This window comes from Scardinius erythrophthalmus, assembly GCF_964197995.2.
Source record: "Scardinius erythrophthalmus genome assembly, chromosome: 20".
NCBI classification, from domain to species: domain Eukaryota; kingdom Metazoa; phylum Chordata; class Actinopteri; order Cypriniformes; family Leuciscidae; genus Scardinius; species Scardinius erythrophthalmus.
Genome location: NC_138240.1, coordinates 33,398,793 through 33,411,882, shown reverse-complemented (window position 1 = coordinate 33,411,882; position 13,090 = coordinate 33,398,793).

Genomic DNA, 13,090 nt, shown 5'->3' with positions numbered 1-13,090 from the left:
TATATATATATATATATATCAATCTTAAAAAAATAGTCTTTTGAGAACTTTTTTCGTTTTTATCATCATCAAATTTCAATGTTTCAATGAAACGTGTAGGCTATACCAAGACGTCGATTTTGACAGCATCAGTAATCATATTATTTCTGTGCATTAACAGCAACAACAATAGTAGCCCTATCAGTATTATTTATAAGAAATAATAATAACAATAATAGCTAATATTTTAGCTATTTTTTAATATTTAATATATTTTAATATTTTCCAACTTATTTGACAGTTGACAGTGTCGATCCGGTCCGATATTCCGGCTTACAGGTGCGTCTCAAAACAGGTTGCTCATTCAACGTTAGCCTACGTATCAAATCATTCTAATGCGGTAATCTGTGCTGCAAATTGTAATTTTGTTTTAAACGTGTTGTTTACTTTTAAAGATTAGCTTATTTAAACAAGCGCGCTTTGGAATGTGTGACGTCTCAATGCTATGACGTCATAGTAACAGTGCATAGGCATTTTGTAGCGATTCCTCGCAGACTTTTACAGCGTGGTTGTTCGCTTGCGGTCTCTTTACTTGCGATTCGCGATGACAACTACCAAACTGTCGGATAAAATCTGGTGTTCCTATGTCAGTAAGCAGAGGAACCGCCTTGACAAAATAATTTGGCCCATTGCTCCTGATGGCTATATCCCCAACTCTGTCGTCAGGAATTTGGCGCCCTTTCCTAAGTTTCCTAACTTCAGCGGGCAATGTGTCGACCAGGGGCTCCATGTAGATGAGGACAGAACTCTCATCTTGAAAAAACAGCTCAGGAAGCATTTTCTTCCCAAAGAAAAGCAACAGAACAATGAAGATCACCAAGGCGGTTCAGAAAATGGCCTACAAAGTGTGCCTGAAGAGACAACCGGTTATACAAGAGCAAGCTTCGAACCATTTCAAAGTGATGTGTCTGTGAAGACAAAGACAGAGGCCAAGGTTACACCACTTCGAAGAGCTATACCCCAGAGTCAACACTTGCTTAATAATAGACAAATGTTACTACAGACAAATGCTTCTTCTGTTGAGGATCTCCAGACGAACGCTTCTTCTGTTGAGGAACTCCAGACGAACGCTTCTTCTGTTGAGGATCTCCAGACGAACGCTTCTTCTGTTGAGGAACTCCAGACGAATGCTTCTGTAGACAAGCTAAAGAACGAGGAAGATGTTGACTTCCCTCATCCTCCAGAAATTGTGCCTCAGAGCCTCAGTGCGGAGAGCAATGCTTTTCCCACAAAGCGGGCAAATAAAGGTAAAAAGGTCAGCTTAAAGCGCCCAAAAGTTAAGTCTCTGAGCCCAATGTTGCAGCAGGAGAAAGAAGAGGTTCAACTGGAGAAAGATGGGTTGAAGCAGGAGATAGCTTCTTCCATTAAGGAGCCAAAGAAAAGCTTTCAAGGCAGTATTGAAAAAAGTAGACATGTGGCAGAAACTGGGGATCCGAACCAGAACATGCGTCAGAAGACTAATTTCTCCTTGAAGAAGTCATGTGTGTCAAAGGGTTACAAAGGGCCTCCTTCTGTCCTCATGTTCCTTTATAAAAGATCAAAAGCAGAATCTTCGCCTTCTGATGGGGTGAAGTCCAAAAGAGATTAGGACCACAATTAGAATGTACACTCTAAACCCGGATTTTGTGTTGATGAAACATTTTAAGTGGTCATTACTTATTCTTTTTTTTTTTTTTTTTTTTAACGTTATCATTACTAAATCAAATTAGTTGATTGCACTAATCAGGCGAAATATTGAGTGCAATGATCATGTTAAGCTGAGATAACTCGGTGGCTGCGTCCGAAACCGCATACTCAATGAGTAGGTACTTAATTTCAATGAGTACTTACTTAACGAGCGCTAAAAGAGTAGGCACTTTATAGCCAAATCTCGTTGAGTATGAATGCGAACCGGACATCTGCCATGTTGACGTTATCATGTGACCTACGACGCGTTATCACACGCGCAACAACTTAAAAGATTTGAACGACACGTTTAATTCATCTGTCTGTAAATATCTTGATATTGATTAAACTTGCTCATTTTGAAGAAACTGCTGCCATTTATTTTGTGAATACATTTATATACATTTGATTAAAGTTCTTATATTTAACCCTACTAATGTGACCCACCGTTTTATCCTTACTATATTATTTATTTTTATTACGAAATCCCAAAATGGTCATCTCTTGAATATTTTATATCCAAACATTTTTATCCACAAGCAAAAGTGGCTAACTGCTTTATGTTTTCCTCTTTTTCTTGTTGAATTTAACTCTCGTTTCATCCCTCAGGCCTAGGCCTATAAATATGTTTTTTTTTTTAAATGCATTATGAATTATTTAAGAAAAAATATATTAAGATATTCAACCTTGTACTAGGTTCTTTTTTCCTGTGTGAAAAATCTCATATTATGTATGCAAACCCATGATATATGAAGAGTTCAGATGCAAAAGTCTCTAAGTGCCATCTGAAAATTTCTTCTAGAATGATCATTTTTATCAAGCTTGTATATTTAAGTTCAATAATTTCACTTAAATGGCAATGCAAATTACCTATTAATTGTCATTTAAGTGAAATGACTGAACTTATATATACAAGCTTTATAAAAATGATCATTCTAGAAGAAAATTTCAGATGGCACTTAGAGGCTTTTGCATCTGAACTCTTCATATATATATATATATATATATATATATATATATATATATATATATATATACACACCTCATAACATCAGTAACTCAACAGCCCTACCTAGAACGGCTTTCCTCAGCATTTGTAATGTCTGCACAAAGGGCAGCTGTGCAAAGATTTGCCTTTGGAGAAAACTGTTGATTTTATACTCAAAAAATGTAAGTATCATTAATATTAAAAATTAATATTACCCCAGAATGAATTGCATTGCTATCCCACCCCAAAACATACAATAATAACAACGATAAATGCTGACCAATACTTAATTATATTACTTTTTACTGAAAATGATATAATTCAATAAAACAAAATGTAATGTATGTCATATGACATAGCTATGCATGATTGAATACACTCTAGATGTGTATATAGTGAACATATCTACATTTTCATTCAAACAATTAAATAAAACATTAATTAAATTATTATATTTTATTTACTGACAACGAGAAATATTAAAAAATTAATAAAAGAATGAATGAAAGTCACCATCACACAATAAACAAATGCATTCAAGTCAACACATGAAACAAAGCTTTATTCAAACTACAATCGTATGTATATAGGCTACAGGCACTGAACCCCACAACCGTCTCAGCACAGCGGTTCCCATTCTGCGGCTTTATTCTGATGAATCAGCTGACCGCCAGAGGTGAGCCGTGCCTTCATGCCTGAGGTTGTTGCTTGATGTGTTGTGCTTCACAATCTGAGGCAATAAGGGCAGATGGAGTGATGGAGGGTCTCATAAGGACAGGTGGAGGGTCTCATAAGGGCAGGTGGAGTGATGGAGGGTCTCGTAAGGACAGGTGGAGGGTCTCATAAGGGCAGGTGGAGGGATGGAGGGGCTCATAATGGCAGGTGGAGTGATGGAGGGACTCATCCATGGCACCATCTCCAGGATTCAGCTCTGAGCTCCTCATCCTCAGTGCTCACACCAGCCTGCTGACATTTCAGATCCTACAAAAATGCACAAACATAACACTAAAGCAGTCATTTTAACCGCACAATGTCATTTGATTTCAGTATTATTTAGAAGACAAAAATGCTTTTTTTCACAAATGCCGCCATCATCTTTCCTTGTAGGTCCTGCTCCACCACAAAAGATCTACAGCAAATTTATTCTACATAATAGCACACATCCATCACTCAGATGTCTATTTCATGTTGTGATGTGCTCTTCTGCAATACTTACTGAAGATTTTCCTGTCAGATGTAAATAGATATTTAAAATAAGCATCTTTAAGATGTATATGGTTTATGTAAATCCACTTTAGAGACGTAACTTACGTGTCCTTACTGGAGCTCCCCTGTTAGCTAACGTTATACATAATAAAACGTGTTTTTACAGCAAAATCACAACTATACTATACTGTGTAACGTCTTTACACCTTCAACAATTCAACAGTTTACTCTACAGTAGTTCAACACTTGCAATTTTAACACAAGGAACCGTGTTTACTCACATTTGAAAGCACCCGCGTCGCCGATCTCTGCGATGTTTTATAATGACGTATCCTCTCGCGTGGCCTCCTGGGATAGAAGAGTAGCCATCGGTCGAGCACTCGAAAATCTGGCCGAAAGCAGTAAGCCATCCGGGAACTTCTCGCCTACTCTTTTATGAATACTGATGTTTCGGACGTACTGCTTCCTTCACGTACTGTTTTCGCCTACTATATAGTAGGAAAGTAGGCATATTCGGACGCACTTAAGTCCGAATCTCGCGATAATTAGTACGTCATCCAGGTAATTCTCGCCTACTCTTTTGGATTCGTACATACTTTTTCGCTCGCCTACTCTTTTTCCCATACTAAATAGTAGGGAAGTATGCGGTTTCGGACGCAGCCGGTATGTTAGGTTTTTGTAAGGGAGGGGCGGGGCCTATTGAAACAGGTCAGGTGACAGTGAGCAGAGCGCGCGCTGTTTGAACTGAAGAGGCTAACGTTACTTGTCCTGGTTAATGCTGCACGCTAAACGGGGATTTTGAAAGCAACGTAACACGGTGAGTGTATAAAGCTTATCTTTTTGACAAAAGTGATTACCCAAAAACTGGGCTGATGTTAGTTGAATGAGGAGATGTCGTCACGACACAGCGCCCCGCCCCCAGAGACAGCGTCATCCTCCCCTTACCGCCATTTTGGGAGGATACCCGCCAGCACCGTTCATTGTTTGTATTGGTAGTAGAGGAGGTTGTCGCACTATTTTAGAATGCCTGGAAAACACTGCTGTGTAAAAAACTGCTCTAGTGTCTCACACGATTGTCGTGGAAACCGTAGGAAGCATGGGTTACAGTTTTTTCGTTTCCCTACATGGAAAAAGCATGAAGGAGAGCATGTCTCTGATGTGACAAGGAGACGTCGGATTTCTTGGGTGGCTGCAATTAGAAGAAAGGACATCACTTTCGACCGCATCTCTGAGTCGATGAGAGTGTGTTCTCTGCATTTTCATTCGGGTAAGTTCTCTAAAAATTCTTTAAATGTGTTTATGTTGTCAGCTTTTAACCCTTGTGTGGTGTTCATATTTTTGTTACTCAGCCAGTGTTCGTGGGTCTGGTGGACCCGCTGCATTTTTGGGTTTTTAATTCAACACAATCAAAAATGTTATGTTAAAATACTCAACAGATGTTTACTTCATCCAATTACAAGCAATATAAACAGCATATATGGTCAATATTTTCTCTTTACCTTTGTTAGATCACATTTAAGAATTGCAACCTCGTGTGGGAATGGCAGGAGTAGAAGCACAAAACTCACTCTTGCACTCTTTCACACTTACACAATCTCTCTCTCACACGCACGCAGTCGCACACACACACTCATGCAGACACATACACACACACACACACACACACACACACACACACACTCACTTGGATATGTGGTGTAAGGTCACTCTCCATAGGCATAATGGTTTTTCTAATGTACAAACTGTATAATATATCCCCCTAAACTAACCCTACCACTAAACCTACCAATCACAGAAAACTTTTGCCATTTTTTGAATTTCAATAAACACCATTTAGTATGTTTTAGTATGAGGACACAGATGTCGTCATAAACCATGTTTACGTTAATACCAATGTCATTATACACATTTGTGTCCTCATAAACCATATACAAGAACATACACACACTAACAGCAGGCCCTGACAGGAGGAGGACAGAGTAAAGGTACACAGGACCTACAATTTCCACACTTTTATTAGCCCCGGGTCCAGTGGACCCGAACATCCTGTGTGTAATATAAATGTGTAGGGGGGGTGTACAGTGTGTTTTCATTAAAAATTATGTGTTCTGATATATATTCCTCACAGAAAATGAGCCAAGGCCAGTGAGTCTCAGTTTGAAAAAATAATTAATTGTATCATTTTTCTTTTGATAAAAAATTAAAACGGGTCCAACAGACCCGAACACCATACAAGGGTTAAAGCAGAGGTCTTCATTCCTGCTCCTGGAGAGCCACTGTCCTGCAGAGTTTAGTTCCAACCCTAATTAAACACACCTGAATCAGCTCATCAAGCTCTTCAGATTCACTTGAGTATTCAAAGGCAGGTGTGCTGAAGCAGGTTGGAACTAAACTCTGCAGGACAGTGGCTCTCCAGGAGCAGGAATGAAGACCTCTGGGTTAAAGCCACAAAGTGCACCTGACGGTGTTGCCTAGCCTGCTAGCTAACTACAGTGCTAAACATCCATGCTAAAGTTGACTAAAAAGAGGAATAAAAATTCATATTTTGTAAATTGATCTTATTTCCTTAATTTAAAAAAAATATGAAAAATCACCATATCTAGAGATTGGCATGGGGTAGTTTCCATAAGATCATCTCTCAATGCAAATCAAACCAGCTATTAGGCTAATTGAAATAACATTAAACCATGCCAATCTCTAGGTATGGTGAAGACTATGTGATGATGTTGGGCTATTTTAATTCCAAAAGCCAAGGGAACTTTATTAGGATGCATAGTATCCTGGATCCATAAAATAACTGGCCTTTAAAAATAAAAATCTGCCTGCCTCTATGGGAATTTAACATAGGGGTGTCCTGACTTATGCACCCTTTATTCTAAGGAAGAACATTCATTTATTTACGATACATTATTCATTCACAAAGAAAATTGGTGTCCTTAAAGGTAGGATTTTTTCAATTAACGCATTTAGATAAATTTCCAAAAGATGCATTTTTTTATTCCTCTTTTTAGTCAACTTTATCATGGGTCTATTCACTCATGCTTAGCACTGTATCTATCAAACTGTTGCTTCTTTGAAAATACTTGATGGACAACCATCAATGTTGTTGTTTTTATCAAAACTAGTTGAGATTCTGTTCATGACATTATGCTAGCTTGTCGGTGAAATGTGCTCGCAGTAATGTGTTTGTCCCACACAGTGGTTCTCCACGCTATCTTTCCCCACTTTGGAGGACATCACAAAGATGCATTGTCCCCTCATGTCCTTAGCCTTTTTTCTGCAAGATCTTTTAATGTAATGAGTTTTCCAGCTTAAAGGAGAACTCCGGGTAATTTTTAAGTTAAAGTCGGCATGAAATCAAATTTGACAAATCTTCTTTTTATATGTAATATTGTAGTGTTTATTATAAATGATTTATCTGTGCACTTCATTCTTTTTTTAAAATTCATGTATCCTTATAATCTTTAATCAAATACATTAACATTACCCTTCCCTCCCCCCTCGAAACGACCTCTCTTCTCTTTTGGTCACGTGCCATGGCGAAAGGGTGTGGCCAGAGCCGATAAGGGTGCGGCTATCGGTGTCTGTCTCGTTTCTGCACCTCCGCCTCTCAGAGAAACCTGTCAGTGTCACTGTTAAGGTAAATAACTAGATTTAGATAAGATAGCCTACCATTCGGACACGTCGAGATGCTCTCGAGGGTGAACTTGACTGATAACTTGACTTGGGCTGATTCCTGCCTGAAAATTTAGCTGCTCGTCCTCGTTCTCGTCGCCGGGCTCCTCAATAAAAAATCCTTCATGGGAGGGTAACGTTGGAGAGAAATCCTCCACAACTGAATGTAAACTGGCATTCAAATCTGCCTCCATTTTGTCATCACGAAGATCATCACTCTTCACACACTACGCTCCTCTCACCTGCACACTGCTATTTACATTTTCCGGCTACAACTGAGTTCCCACGGGACTTCAGCGCGAGACTACATCTAGCCGTCTAAAACACTATTTAGGTGAATTTAAACAATGGCTAAGTTACTAAACGCATCTTGATGTCATGTAAGGGCCCTGTTCATGTTGGACAGACATTTTAATTGCATTTTGTGTCTGTTAAGAGGCACAAAGACACTCTTTATGTATATGCCCCCATAACTGCCGTTTTAGCTGAGTGGGAGCTCTGGGCATTAGCTGTAGCAGCTCCGTGTTGCAAGCACCAATCCGTTTTTTTTTTATATATATAAAGACAATACTCACAAAGGTATAACGATCAAGATTAACTTAAAAATTGCCCGGAGTTCTCTTTTAAAGCATTGATTCAATTTATGAGTTTTCTTAATCAAATTATTCTGTTCTAGGTAAACCATCATATGAGATGTTGGAGAACCACCCTGACTGGAAACCATCTTTGCGGTTAGGCCACAGTGATGTTAAGCAAACAGATGAAGCGCGATTTCTGCGACTAGTAAATCGCAGGACCCAGCACCAGGAGCAGCCGCCATCCCCGGCACAGCATCAGGAGCAGCCGCCATCAGTAATCTACTATGAAATGACTGTAATTTTGAAATAAATTCTTTAAACAACTTTATATGACTTAACAGTATTTATTGAGAACTCACAATGAACAGTGTATTAATATGTTTTCACAATATGCTCTAAAGAAATCACATTGAAAAGTGCATTAATGTAATGTGCATCGAACACTAATCAGCACAAGAAGGGCAAAACCAAGGAGTGTCAGCAGAAGGGGTGTCCACAAGCCCCACACAATGGAAGTGATACCACTGTACTGTACAGTTCTCGTTGTCACATGCCACCATTTGACCTTTCTCTGGTCCAGCACAGAGACACCGACCACACTGACTTACTTCTCTTGGGTGCGTTGTCTTTTTTGGCAGGCTGCTTTCTTGCCGTCTTTACACGCACTTCCAGTGGCTGTAGTTGCCGTAGCACACTGTGGCTAAACGATGTTTGGGAGGTAGGTGGTACTGTGAAATATTGCACCACGAGTCCAGGAAGAACTCCTGTGCCTTCTGAAGCCGTGCCTTCCAAAAAAAAGTCTGGAGTTATGCCTAGAATCACACAGTCCTTTAGTGTCCACACTACAAAGTCACAGTATATACTGTCAAAGTTGAGATTGGACCTGGCTGTAGTACTGGTGGTTCCTCTTGAGGTGCACCTGACCATCAACCACATGCAGGCAGAAATTGCGCTCATCTGATGAACATGCATCAAGGACTGTGTAGTCCTTGTACTTAGCTGGGCATTTAATTTCAATGCAGCCCTTCCCACAATAGGTGCAACTCACAATGGCATCTGGTGATGCTCCTACATGTGGGAAGGCCGGGTTGACAAAAAACCCACAAGTTTGCATTTGTTGATTTCTGTGCTGTTCTTTTGTTTGGGTGGTGTATGCCTGCCTCGCTGTCTCCTCCTGTTTGATACCCCAACTGGTGGCTGCTGTTCCTGGCCCGCGCGTAGGGTAACAAACCCTCTTTATGGTGGAGAGAGCTGGCGAGCTGATGTCTGTTGCATAGACACTGCATTGAGGAGGCCGTGATTTTGCCTGCCCGTGCTGCAAACCAAAGTGACGAGGTGTGCTGTCCCCTTCGTCCTTCTCTCAATCTGCACTGCCTGTTCCTCTGACACATCAGCAACGATTCTTATGGCCTGGCAGTGCTTCTTCAGCACTGACAGGTTACTCCGATCAAGGCTAGTGCCACGAACATTTGCCAGAGACTGTAAGCTTCTGATGGGCAGAATAGGGTCTTGAAATTCCTCACAGTATTCTGGTAGCACACTCAAAATGGCTGATCTTGTGCCTGTGTTATGGAGATCCCTGTAGAATGTTTCCAGCTCTTCCGGTGTTGGTGTGGGTGTTTTTGTTGTTGTTTTGGCTGCACGTGTTCTCAACGCAGGACTGGTGTGGGTCTCACCATCAATGCGTCTGTTTAGAGACCTGCGTGTGGCAGCAGCAGATGTGAAGTCGATGCTGTGGCCAACCTCTGGATGGACTTTGTCGATACTGCTTGGCAGTATCCAGTAGGCCGTTTCATCAGTGACTGTGGCCTTTTCCTTCAACCGGACACAGGCGTCAAACATAAAGAGCAGGGCTCCAACATGGGTGCATGACTCAGCTACACCAGCCATGCATGTGCAGTGGGCTGAACACACTTGTCCCGATGGTGTAAGGATGACCTATGGTGTGAGAGGAGGCTAGCTGAATGCATGACCTGTTAAATACAAGAGGTAATATGTATATATTACAAAGGTCACATTTTTTTTCAAATTATACACTTCACATTTCCATTTGTCTGCATCCTTGCCTGGATCACATATAGGCTACACGCCTTGCACTCAAGTCCCCAACACACAAACCTACAACATTACACCCCCCACATTAAAACTCATTAACATACAAAATAATATTCACCTAATATTCAATAATATTTTTTGATCTGCCTGCATTGACACTATTTCATTTGAACTGAACTGAGCTGGACGATGACATCAGAAACAGCAGATGATGAACTTATGTTCATCTTCAAGACAAAGATAACTACATTTTATATATGTGTGTATATATATATATGTGTGTATATATATATATAACTGTGTATACACATACACACACAGTGGGGCAAAAAAGGATTTAGTCAGCCACCAATTGTGCAAGTTCTCCCACTTAAAAAGATGAGAGAGGCCTGTCATTTTCATCATAGGTACACTTCAACTATGAGAGACAAAATGAGAAGAAAAAAAAATCCAGAAAATCACATTGTAAATGTAATGAAATTATTTGCAAATTATGGTGGAAAATAAGTATATATGTATATATCTTCTTAAATGTACTCCAGCAGTCATAACCAATTCACACATTCACTATATTTTTTCAATTATTCATTCCTTTACTTTGGAATCCTACATGAGCATACATGTTGTTGAATACTGTGTTCATGTTCCTCTAAACAATTTACAGTTAACGAGCAAAAAGGTTTGCTTACGAAGTGACATTGAATTGTTACCTGTTTTCTTGTCAATAAAAAAAAATAAAAAATTGAAATGTTGTTTTCATTTCTTCAAATGATTTTTTTTTTTTTTGTATGTTTAACTCATTCTGTGAGTAATTAATAGTAGCTTAATAGTAAACCTATAGTAAAAAATAATAATAATGTGAACTAATGATTTTCAGTAAAGACTATTAATCTTGTTTTGGCTCCCAAGGTTTTTTTCTCCATTCTGTCACTGATGGAGTTTTGGTTCCTTGCCACTGTCGCCTTGGCTTTTGGCTTGCTAAGTTGGGGACATTTAATATTCAACAATATTATTGATCTGCCTTATTAAGGGTGGAACGATGACACAATTTTCTTCTAGAAACAAACTTTGTTGTATAATTTGTAACACAATGTTATCAATGTGAAGCTGCTTTGATACAATCTGTATGGTAAAAAGCGCTATATAAATAAAGGTGACTTGACTTGACTAAACCAAATACATCGTTAGAAAGGTCTTGACCTGGAGAGTAACATGGCTCCTGTTTTGAAATACCTTTGAAACATTACCTTGGTGCATGTTTGAAGGCTTATAATTAAGCAATAAAAGGGGCTACGCTACAGACATGGAACCAACTGTTATAGGAAGCTCTTGTCCTCAGTTATCATGTGAATATAGTCAAAAATTTGGGACACTGTCAAGTATAGTTAAAAATAATTTTAAACCATTTTTAGACACTTAAAATCTGATTACATAGATGTGTCTACAACCCCCCTAAACTCCTCACTGTACTCTCAACTCACTTTTTACAACCTCCAATTCCAAGAAAAACACTTTGTTATAAAAACTACAATTCCCTATAGCTACGCAATGCAGCTTGATTCAAATCAGCGCTACAGTTGTAGTTTTTCTGGTTTGCAAAGTAGGGTTGTAAATTAGGGTTGTAAAAAGATATATCTACTGAATATATTAAATATATTATTAGATTAGAGTTGTCAAAAAGTACCGACTTGACTGAAATTTAAAAATTGTGATGCTTTGAGCTCTGTTGTGTTCACGCGCTCATCTGTGATTGGCTACAATGATCAAGGCACGGGAGCATTTGACAGCACACGGAAGTGTTTTAAAGTGTTTTAAAAAACGGGAGTGGGAGCGTTTGAAAAAGTGTAGCCTAAGCGCTCGGTGAAGAGCACCTGTTTTTGAAGCGCTGATCATTGTAGCCAATCACAGACATATCCGATGAGCGTGTGAGTACAATGGCCAATCAGAGATGTTTATGATTCCGCCCAACAGCGCTCAAAGCTATTTTTACATTTCAGTACCGACTTGCTAAATCACTTTAGCAGAGTTTTAACTATTTTCAGTTTATTTTTTATAAATAAAATAATTCATTTCCCCCCCCCCCCCCCAATAAATATTCTGTCATTAAAATATGTTCATATTCTTTATTTACATTGAAGGCTTGAACAAAACTGAAAAAAACAAAAAAAAACAAAAAAACATTAACCAAGACCTGTCTAAAAACATAGTCACTAATTTGATCGATTATCATAATAGCCTACATAAATCTACAACATTTTAAAACGCATTGAATATAAGGCTATCAAATTAGCGCAGAATCAACTTTGCGTTGCTGTCCCCGATCGCGTCAGTCATTATTAGGCCTAGAGGTAGCCTAGTTTTTGGAGTTCAGTTCTTTATGTACACTGTAAAAAAAATTCTGTCGTTTTTACAAAAAAATTTTGGCAGCTGGGTTGCCAGAATAATTTTGTAAAAATTACAGTCACTGTAAAAAAAATCCTGTAAAATTTACAGGGATTTACTGTAAGAAATACAGACTTTAAGTTTGTTTATACAAAAAAATCCTGTTGTTTTTGCAAAAATAATTTGGCAGCTGTGGTTGCCAGAATAAATTTGTAAAAATGACAGTCATTGTAAATAACTTTGTTTTAAACTGCATTTTAATACAAAACTGCATAAAAACATCCATTTTCTGCATTGTCTTGCCTTCTTTATTAATATTAAAGCAGCACAACATACACATTTGTAATATGTACAGCTTAATTATCTCATTGGAACTGATAAAGGAAAGATGGAGGTAAAGAGATGGAAGGAAACAAAGACGAAAAAAAGAGTACAAATGAAAAATAGAGAAGAAGAGGGCAAGAAAGAATTTTTGTTAAACAATTAATCTCTGCAAACTGAC